General features: G+C 41.7%; 1 pseudogene; it reads left to right on the top strand.

The window, feature by feature from the left end:
• Positions 1-2,147: 2,147 nt before the first annotated feature.
• On the top strand, positions 2,148-2,741 carry LOC147621081 (actin-3 pseudogene; annotated as a pseudogene).
• The last annotated feature ends 8,774 nt before the right edge of the window (positions 2,742-11,515 follow it).

The raw sequence follows: 11,515 nt of genomic DNA, 5'->3' as shown, positions 1-11,515 counted from the left end.
GAGTCTTTTAGTGAGGAAATGTATGAAGAAGATTGGTTGCTTATTGGTCAATACTTTAGTACTTTGACAAGACAGGAAAATTGGTCTGACTCAGAATTTAAGAGGATCCGCAGAAAAGCATATGGGTATTTCCTAAAGGATGGGTACCTGTGGAAGCATCCTAAGCAGAGGAATGCTATGCCACAGAGAGTCATATGTGATAAAGAGACTCAAGGGAAGCTCGTGAAAGAATTCCATGAGAGTCTCTGGGCTGGACATCGAAGTGTGTGGGCCACCTTTACCAAAATAAAGGAAAGATATTGGTGGAAAGGAATGTACAAGGATGTATCCCAATATGTGGAAACATGCATGGTATGTCAAATGTATTCGAATGTGCGACATCGTGATGGCCTGCAACCAACCTACCCACCTGCCATGCACTACAAATGGGTAGTGGATCTAGTAACAATGCCTTTTGGAATTTGGCAGATGCAGTACATAGCACTTGCAAGAGAAGATTTGACAAATCAGGTGGAAGGGTGTGCTCTTAGAACAAAGAGTACGAAAACAGTATGCAAATTTCTCTTGGAAGATGTGATTTGCCGCTATGGTTGTGTTGGGAAAATAACAGCTGATAGGGGTGAGCTAGATGTTGAAGAGGCAAGAGAATTCTTCTCTAGAATTGGCATCAAATTGGCCCTAACATGTGCTTACAACCCTGAGGGCAATGGTAAAAGTGAGCGAGGACATCCTCCAATCATTAAAGCTTTGGCTAAGGCATGCAAAGGAAGAGTACGAGAGTGGCCAAGGTTGATGACAGGATATATGCCTGCAGAATTAATGTATGGTCAAAAGCCAGTAATGCCAGTTGAAGAAGTAGTTCCAACTTGGAATGTGTTACCCTGGGTGGAAGGATTGAACAGGGAAGACCTCCTTGCATTGCGAATAAGGCAGCTAGAGAGGAGGCCTGAAGATGTAGAGCTTGCTAAAGCTCGTTTGAAAGATGCAAGGTTGAAAAATAAAGAAAGATTTGATAGAAGACACAGACTCCGGCCAAAACCTATTGAAGAAGGTGATTGGGTCCTAATGTATGATAGTAGCCTTGACAACCAGTTCACTGTTCAAAGAAAGTTTGTAAAAAGATGGTTTGGCCCTTACATTGTCAAGCATGTGCATGGAAATGCCACGTATACCCTGTGTGAGCTTGATGGAACAGAGATAAAGAATCTTGTAGCAGGCAAAAGGATCAAGATGTTTAAAAGAAGATATGACAGTGATCCTTTTGATTCACAGGAGACTCAGGATGAGAGGCTTGATAGTGATAGTATGGATATGGTGAAGAGGAAGAGGATGATCTCCCTGATAATGTAGAAGATGAAGACGACATCCAGATATATGTGGATCTTGATGATGATTTGGCACATACCAGAGGATGTGCAGGTTTAGAGGGGGTGGATGTCGTGCCATGGCACGTCTATGGTGTGAAACCATGCATATGAGGCCATCAAATGCAAATCCAGATGCATGGGATTAAGTGGCATGACTTGAGTCATTATATGATGCCTGAGTACATATGTTCATATTGTAAATGAGGTTCAATAAGACGAGCTGAGGCTGAGCTAGGTCTCGCAGCCTCTGTACATGAGTGTGGTGTGAATTATGGAGTTTTATGCTTATGGTAGACCTTGTAGTAGGGAACACCCTTCTCAACATGTATGGAAATGTGAGAGCATGTATGATGTAAGGATTGGTTTTCAAGAATGCCCTTTTGAGATATCGTGTCTTGGGATACCATGATTTCTGTTCTTACTTGGAATGAGCAGAACAAGGAGGCTCTGGGTTTGTATGATGAGATGTAAGTTGAAGGCATTAGACCTAACAACATTACATTTGTATGTGCACTTAATGCATGTGCAAGCTTAGCAACATTAGAGCAAGAGCAGAGAAATTCTAACCCAAAACCTTCGTTTCAGAGTTCGTGGCTTTAAGGCACGATCTGTGTGTCGTCCCTTCATTTTGTCAATGCTTACCATTGCAGCAGTGGATGAAGGGCCCTCTTGTTTGACTGACTAAGTCACATTCCCTTGTCAATGCTAGTCTTCCCTCTTTTGTTCTGTAGCAGAAGAGGAGGGGCAGAATCTCATAGCAACTGCCCAAATCCAAGTTATATCGTCAATTCAAGAATGGCAGACTCAGAGGAAGTTCAACCTCTTGTCTGTGACAATGGATTTGGGATGGTCAAGGCTGGGTTTGCTGGAGATGATGCTCCTAGGGCAGTGTTTCCTAGTATTGTGGGCCGTCCTCGGCACACTGGTGTTATGGTGGGTATGGGACAGAAAGATGCATATGTTGGCGATGAGGCCCAATCTAAGCGGGGAATATTGACCTTGAAATATCCTATTGAGCATGGTATCGTAACCAACTGGGATGACATGGAAAAGATTTGGCATCATACATTCTATAATGAGCTTCGAGTTGCTCCTGAAGAGCATCCAGTCTTGCTCACTGAAGCTCCTCTCAATCCAAAAGCTAATCGAGAGAAGATGACTCAAATCATGCTCGATACATTCAATGCACTAGCTATGTATGTTGTTATCCAGGCTGTGCTTTCATTGTATGCCAGTGGAAGGACAACAGGTATTGTGCTGGATTCGGGTGATGGTGTTACGCATACCATTCCTATCTACGAGGGCTATGCTCTGCCACATGCTATCCTTTGTATGGATCTTGCAGGCCGTGACTTGACTGGATGCAACGTGTGAAGATTGTTGCGCTTAGCAGAGGCAGCAGCTGGAGACATATTTGAAGGTGGCAGCTTGCGTGGCATGCGAAAGTTTTTTTTTTAAAAAAAGAAATTTCCGAATATTAAGCAGGAAATAAGGAGGCGCAGTATTTCAAACTGGGAAAATGCGATTTTTGGGCTGCAAAAAGGTGAGGTGCCTGATTCTCTTGCGGGAAAGGGATAATTGAAAAGATGCAGGGGGGAGGAGAGCTTGAGCTCTTGCAAGCACACACACACACTCACAAAACCCTAATAGAGAACACACAAGGTGAGAGGCTGAAAATCTTCTTCTTCTCTACTCAACACTCAACACACATATACAAGAATAAGAGTACACCAAATATGAAAGGTACTCAACCAAATACATACACGAGTTCTCTATAGTGTGAACCCGACTAAATGAGCTGGCGCTATAACTATGCCAGTCTCTAGAGTGGCTGTCACACAGCCTGTCATCCCACTGGCTGCATATCTCCCATGATCTCACCAACCATGCCAGTGGTGTAAGTGTGGGCCCTATCCCCCAGGCGGGTCATCAGTGGCCACCGCCTCACTAGACGAGCTCGATATCTCAACACTCCCCCTCGAGCTCAACTCCATCTCATGTACACCAAGCGAAGCCCTGAATCTGCGGAGCTTCTCTGTACCCAATGCTTTGGTGAAGATGTCAGCTACCTGATCCTCTGTGCTAACATAAACAAGGTCAAGGTCTCCTGCCAAGACCTTCTCTCTGACGAAGTGGTAGTGGACCTCTATGTGCTTCGTACGAGCATGAAAGACTGGGTTCCTGGCCAACTGTATACTGCTAATGTTGTCACAGAAGATGACAACCTGTCTATCCACTGATAGACCCAAATCTGCAAGTAGCTTCCTCAACCAAGCTACCTCACATGCTGCCATAGCAGCTCCTCTGTACTCGGCCTCCGTACTCGATAGAGCAACCGTAGGCTGCTTCTTGCTGCTCCAAGTCACAGCAGCACTCCCCAAAGAAAACATGAATCCACTAGTAGATCTTCTGTCTGAGATACTACCAGCCCAATCTGCATCTGTGTACCCATGTACACATATCTCTGTCCCAGTCTCATAGAATAGTCCACAATGTAAAGTAGACTTCACATACCTCAGTATGCGTCTCACAGCATCCAAATGCGGTTTCCGTGGAACCTGCATAAACTGACTCACCAACCCAACAGCATAGCTCAAATCTGGTCTGGTGATCGTCATGTAGATCAAACTTCCTACTATGCTCCTGTACATAGTAGGATCCTCCAAGATCTCTCCTGAATCTGCACTCAACTTGCCATTCTGATCCAATGGCACAGAAATAGGCTTACAACCTGTCATACCATACTTGGACAACATGTCCAAGCCATACTGTCTCTGCAGTAATCCAATACCATGTGGTGACCTAATCACCTCAATGCCCAAGAAATATCTGAGCTCCCCCAGATCCTTCATCTCAAACTTCTATCTAAGCAAGATCTTTACATCAAAGATCTCTGCATCATGGTCCCCCGTAATGATCAAGTCATCTACATAGATGACAACAAGCACAACTCCTCTATCACCATGTCTCACATACAGCGAGAAATCTGCATTGGCTACATGAAAGCCAATAGTGACAAGATATTCAGAAATCTTGTCAGACCATGCTCTTGGTGCTTGTTTTAAGCCATACAAGGCTTTCTTCAACCTGCAAACATGCTCGGGTTGACCCACATCCTCATAACCAGGTGGCTGCAACATATACACCTCTTCTTGCAAATCCCCATGCAAGAATGCATTCTTTACATCCATCTGATGTAAAGACCATTGCTTTGACGCAGCCACTGCTATCACAACTCTCACCGTTGCCATCTTGGCAACTGGGCTGAAAGTTTCCTCATAATCAATCCCATATGTCTGCGCATATCCTTTGGCTACCAATCTAGCCTTGTACCTGTTTATGCTTCCATCACTGTTATGTTTAACTTTGTACACCCACTTGCATCCAATGGCTTTCTTGCCTTCAGGCAATTGCACTAAATCCCAAGTCTCATTTCCATATAGTGCATCCATCTCCTCGTCCATAGCTTTCTCCCAACACATATTTCCAACAGCCTCATCAATGCATGTGGGCTCAACAACCTGCACAACCTTTGCCATATATGCATAGTGATGTGCCACATAACCATCATAGGTAAATCTCTGCACAGGATTTTTCACTCTCCCAGATCTTCGCAGCTTCTCATTCATGGCTTCCATAGCCTTCTTTACACCAGGTGTTCTCATAGCTAGGATCCCAAGCTCCTCATCAAGGCTCATATCTGAGCCACTAGACTCTCCATCAACATGAGAATGCCCTGCAGAAATGTCAGGCATACCAAGGGGCTCAACCACTTTCTCTTTTCCTTTACGTGATGTAGTAATCACATATGCAGGACTGGTATTATGACGCAGCCTGCCACTCCATGGTCTATCAACAGACCCACTAGATGAGGACTCTCCTGGTCCACTCAAAGGCTGTGATTGCTGACCTGCATTCTGTGCAACCACACTTCCACTCACATCAGCCCCAACAGCTTCTTTTCCAGCAGCATACCAGCTGCTCATCTCATCAAAGACAACATCCCTGCTTACCCTCAACTCACGTGTAGCAGGGTTATAACACCTGTATCCCTTCTGCTCAAGGGAATATCCAATAAACACACATTTTTCAGCTTTCGGATCCAGCTTAGTTCTCAGCTCATCTGGCACATGCACATATGCAATGCATCCAAAGACTTTCAGATGAGACAAATCTGGTTTTCTGCCAGTAAACCTCTCCTCTGGAGTTACATCATGTATGGCTGCAGTTGGAGTCCTGTTCATGATGTATACTGCTGTAGAAACAGCCTCAGCCCAATAGCAATGCGGCATATTCTTCTCTTCCATCAATGCTCGCGCAATCTCAGCAATGTGCCTGTTTTTCCGCTCAGCAACTCCATTTTGCTGCGGAGTATATCTGCATGTGAATTGTCTCCGAATACCATTCTTCTTCAAAAAATCAGAGAACTCATTGGAGAAGTATTCTCCCCCTCCATCTGACCTTAGGCACTTAACATATTTCCCTGTTTGCTTTTCAACCAAAACTCTGAAATTCTGAAAGTGAGTGAACACCTCACTCTTCTCCTTCATGAAATATACCCACACTTTCCTTGTGTGGTCATCAATGAAAGTGACATAGTACCTGCAGCCTCCCATAGATACGGTCTTCGTAGGACCCCATACATCTGAATGCACAACATCTAGTGCATTTCTGCTCACATATCTGTTACGTGGAAACACATGTTTTGTTTGCTTCCCAAATTGGCATGCTTCACATATTTTCTGCATACCTTCCACTTTAAATTTTGGCAGCCCTGTCACAATTCCTTTTGTTTGCATAGACTTCAATCTCTGCACATTTACATGTCCAATTCTTTTATGCCATATGTCTGTGTCTGCAACAACTCCTGAACCATTTGCAAACATCGCAGCACTCATTTCAGGCATGTCTACATCCAACGTAAACATTCTGCCCACTCTGTTGCCTTTTGCAACCTGCACTTGTCTTTGAAATCTTCAACATAACACCCATCAGGGTTAAACCTAACCTGCAAACCCTGCTCAATCATCTGGCCAACTGAAACCAGATTCTTTGTTATGTTCGGTACATGAAGTACATCTGCAAGGTACTTCACTTTGCCATCCTGCATAGACAATGGCACATCTCCAATGTGGGCAATTGGATGAGCAGTGTCATCCCCTGTTTCCACAAAACCTGGTCTTTCCGGGTTTTTCATCTCCTTGAACCACTCCCCATGACTCGTCATGTGGTTCGAAGCGCCTGAATCCACATACCATACATTATCTTTTTGTGCTGCATCAACATTTTCAGACATGGCATTCACGACATGCTGCATAACAAACAACCTCTCATTATCCTCATTATTTCTGCTTGAGGATGCATAGTTGTTTTGCTGCACTTTCCCATTTTGCATGTCAGCTTGCTTTTTATAACATTCTGACTGCACATGTCCAGGCTTACCACAATAATAGCATTCACGTGTATCATTATATTGCCTTTGCCAATTTCCACGGCCTCTTTGACTCCCCCTGCCTCTGAATTTGCCTCTTCCACCTGCGTGTTGTTGTTGTTGTTGATTCTGGGACTGTTGTTGTTGCTGCTGCTGCTGGCCATAATTCTGATTACCTGTTCCGCCACCTCCTTGACCGCGTCCACGGCCTCCTCTACCTCGTCCTCTTCCTGAACTCGTGTAGAAGGCCTATTGCTCTGAACTGTTTTTGCTTTGTGAAGACTGTTGGTCTTCACCCAAGTTCTTCTCTTCGATAATCAGCATAGACACCAAATCTGTAAAGTTGGGAATGTTTTCCCGAGTCTGAATAGACGTCTTAAACGCCTTGTATTGTGGCCCGAGACCACGTAGACAGACTTCCACCTTGTCATCATCATCCACTGACACACCAATAGATGCAAGGGATTCCACAATACCCTTTATCTTCAGCGCATAGTCATTCACAGACATGCTCTTTTTCTCCACAGTATGAAGTTCATTCTTCAACTGTATCTTACATGCCTTGGTGTTTGTTTCATAAAGCTTTACCAAGGTGTCCCACGCCTCCTTGGGGGACTTGGCATCCTGAATGTGCCCAATCATGGTGTCCTGTATACTAATGGAAAGCCAATACATAACCTTCCTGGCTCCTTGGTTCCAGTCTTTAAACTCTTTCACATCTGCAGTAGTCGGATTTATATCCGGTATCTCCGGTGCCTCTTCATGCTCACCTTCTATGTAGTCCCAATAGCCTTTTCCCATCAGGAAATTCGTTAACCTGAACCTCCAAGCATGGAAGTTATTCTTATCCAGCTTCTCAGCCACAATCTGTGTTATGCCATCATTAGACATCTTGCCAAACACACAATTTCACCAGAAACTGCACTCTGGTTTTTCTGCACAACCTGCAGTATTTTCTGCACAGCGGTACTGCAATCCACTCAAATGTCACAACCAGTGACCTCAATGCACATACATACACCCAATGGCAACTGTAGACCTCTTTGCAGCACCCACAGTGTCTGCACAGTCAATCTGTCTTCCTGCAGTTCTTAAAACAGAGTTCTGCAGAGAATCGATGACTTACCCGCAGTGCTCGAAATCGCCTGCTTTCTGAAAAACGGAGGTCCAGACGCGCCCGAAACGCGTTTTCGGCCCAGAAATTTCAGTCCAAAGGACTATATAGTTGCCCTATAGCTTCACTCCCGCGAAGAAAGCTCCTCAATCGGATATCGTTTGCCGGTGCCTCCCGTAGAGCTCCCGACAAGGGTGTAGTCACCAACACAATAGGGAAGAGTAGTTGAAGCTCTTACCCTCGTACCGCTTCCTGTGGTTCTCTTGCTTGCAGCTCATCCCTTAGCACGAACCAGGCTCTGATACCATGAAAAGATGCAGGGGGGAGGAGAGCTTGAGCTCTTGTAAGAACACACACACACTCACAAAACCCTAATAGAGAACACACAAGGTGAGAGGCTGAAAATCTTCTTCTTCTCTACTCAACACTCAACACACATATACAAGAATAAGAGTACACCAAATATGAAAGGTACTCAACCAAATACATACACGGGTTCTCTATAGTGTGAACCCGACTAAATGAGCTGGCGCTATAACTATGCCAGTCTCTAGAGTGGCTGTCACACAGCCTGTCATCCCACTGACCGCATATCTCCCATGATCTCACCAACCATGCCAGTGGTGTAAGTGTGGGGCCTATCCCCCAGGCGGGTCATCAGTGGCCACCGCCTCACTAGACGAGCTCGATATCTCAACAATAATAACCAGCAAAACAGCGCATACAAGAGGATATGCAGAAACGGGGGAGAAGAAATAAAACCAGAGTTGAAAATTTGCAGAATATTTCATTTTGTGGGAATGACTTCTGTTCAAGCCTTGTAGGGATTTGAAATACAAAGGAAAGGAAGCACTATCGAATGAGATGATCTTCAAAAATCTTACAAAATGCAAGGGAAATGATGAATTTGGCGCATACTGCAGTGAAGCAGAACGTGGAAAAGCGAAAATCATAAATTCGTTTTCTTTTTTTTTTACTCTGAGATAAGTAATATATTTGTTTGTTGTTACTTACGATTTGAAAAATCGTATAGCCTTGGAATATATTTTCCCTTAAAGTGTTTTTTTTTGAAACAAGAAGGCTTTTGAAAGTATATATGGTTTTAGAGAACCATGGAATAAAAAGGCACTTGATTTTGGATTGTTAGACATGGAGATTTTTTTTTTGAAAATGTTGTACATGCGCCATGTGGCATCTTTTGCCTTGTGAGTTGTTGGAATCTGAAAGCAGCAGGTTTTCAGGTGATGAAGAGACATTTTAAAATGATGGAATTGGCATTATATGGTACATGTGATGTAAATGGTCACATGTATATGGGAATCTTTTGAAGTTTGTGCTATGCCTACATGTGATATGTTTGAACCATTTGGAAAAAGAATCAGGAGATCTATGCTTAGAACTGGTCATGCTCTTGACACACAATTTTTATGTAATCATCAAGCTGAATTTGGGATGTATTGAAGTGAATTGGCACATGTACATGTCATCAAAAATGGAAATCTCTTATGCTCCTTGGAGAGTTATGTATGTGTATTTCCTTGTTGGGATTAGAAGCCACTTTCACAGCTAGAAGTCTCGCACTTTCCCAGCGACACCGTCCACGTCACGACAACGTACGCCTGGGTGTCCTAGCAACCGCGATCCCGTGCATCGCCTGGTCAGAACCCTCTAGGATCCTTAGGTGTCCTAGCACTTCACTCAGGGACCGCTTCGTTGGCCCTCGCCCATCGTACCGAAAGCGCACCATTTTAATCGTATCGAGGCTGGTCAAGACCTCGGCAGGCTTTGCCGCGGGGCGACATCCCTTGATGACTCCTCGCCAGCTAATCCAACAACAAACCTCCTTTAGAAAAACATAAGCCAAATGCCTCCTCCAGCATTCTGGCGTAAAACAGTCCCTTGAATCAAAAACACAGTTTCCAAATGCAAGTGAGATTCCAATTTGAGATTGGTTCCAAAGACCCTTTTTCCAATAATTCCCAATTTCAATAATGAGGATCCTTGATCTCTCATGAGGGTAATCTACCCGTCATTTTATCCATTTATCCAACTAGATTCTTGGTGAGATTGGTCAGGGAAAAACTAGATTAGTTCCGGTAGTCTATTCTTTGGATTTAGTAATTGGAATCGGTCATGAAGTTTTTGTCTGATTTAGTTCGAGAGAAGGACAATTAGGTTTACTGTTCGACCTCACATAGTCTAACTAAATTCATTCAGTTTAGTTCTACCAAGATTACTTTCAACTAAACATCTAGTTTTTGGGTAAATATCCATTTAGTGATTTTATCAATTCAACTATCCAAGATTTTCTTTTTCCCACATAAATTCTCAACCTTAATTCATTAGGTAGAATTATGATGGAAATTCATCTTTTGACATTGGAATTTAATTCAAATCCATCTTTTCTCAATTATCATGGAAATTCATCTTTTTCCTAAATTAAATCTAATAAAATTCTTCTTAAAAATTACACAAAAATAACCATTAATTCCTTTAAGTTAAAAATTCCACTTTTCTCATCTGAACATTTGAATTCCAATATAGTAGGAATTCCTCTTTTATCATTTAAACTTATCTATGCAAAAGGATAAATTTAATTAAATTTTTCTCTTAAAATTTAAATAAAAATCTCCATTAATTACTTTGCACTAGGAATTACACTTTCTTCATTTAATTAATTGGATTCCAATATGGTGGGAATTCCTCTTTCATCATAAAAATTTATCGATACAAAAAGATAAATTTAACTATATTTTCTCTTAAAAATTAAATAAAAATCTTCATTAATTCCTTTGCAGTAGGAATTATACTTTCTTCATTTAATTAATTGGATTCCAATATGGTGGGAATTCCTCTTTCATCATAAAAATTTATCTATACAAAAAGATAAATTTAGCATTCCAATTTTATTCTCTAAATCATTGGAATACATGGATTTCTAATGTCTTGGGGATTACTCTTTTAACATAAAAATAAATTCCAAAAAATTTCTCTTTTTTCTAATTTACTAATTATGTATAATTATATAAATAAATTTCATCATTCAATTAATCTAGGATGATAATTCCTAGAATATGGTAGGAAGTCCTCTTTTCATATTATGAATGAAAAATGTTTTATTTGTTTATTTTACAAAAATTTTACCATAGCTCTACTGCTATTACTGATAATTCTCAATTTATTTGAGAGAATGAAGTTTAATATTATTAATATGATTAGAATGACCACTAATTGGATCATTATCCAATCATGGATTGATTCATAATTTCTCTATGAAATAAATATCATAAAAACATTTAAAAGCCATTATTTTGGCCTCCAATTAAACAAGCATAAAAATTACTTTTGGATTAGAGAAATGCTTCATGAGAAGCTTCATTAGGAATGACCTTTCTTTGGGGGGAGAGAGAGAAATGCTTAAAAACCATTAAAATTAAGCATAAATAAAAAATTGTGTTTCTTTATTACAATACATTAAAACATTTCAATAATATTCAAAAGCCATTCAAATTAAAGCTTCTCAAGCTTGAGAGGGGTTGAGAAGAAAGAAACATTTAGAAATTATAGAAAAAAGACCATAATCCACTATTTACCTCCTAAAAT

Source organism: Cibotium barometz, chromosome 30 (assembly GCF_041138505.1).
Source record: "Cibotium barometz isolate CiBa-2024 chromosome 30, ASM4113850v1, whole genome shotgun sequence".
Taxonomy (NCBI): domain Eukaryota; kingdom Viridiplantae; phylum Streptophyta; class Polypodiopsida; order Cyatheales; family Cibotiaceae; genus Cibotium; species Cibotium barometz.
This window is presented reverse-complemented; position numbering and strand designations above follow the sequence as displayed.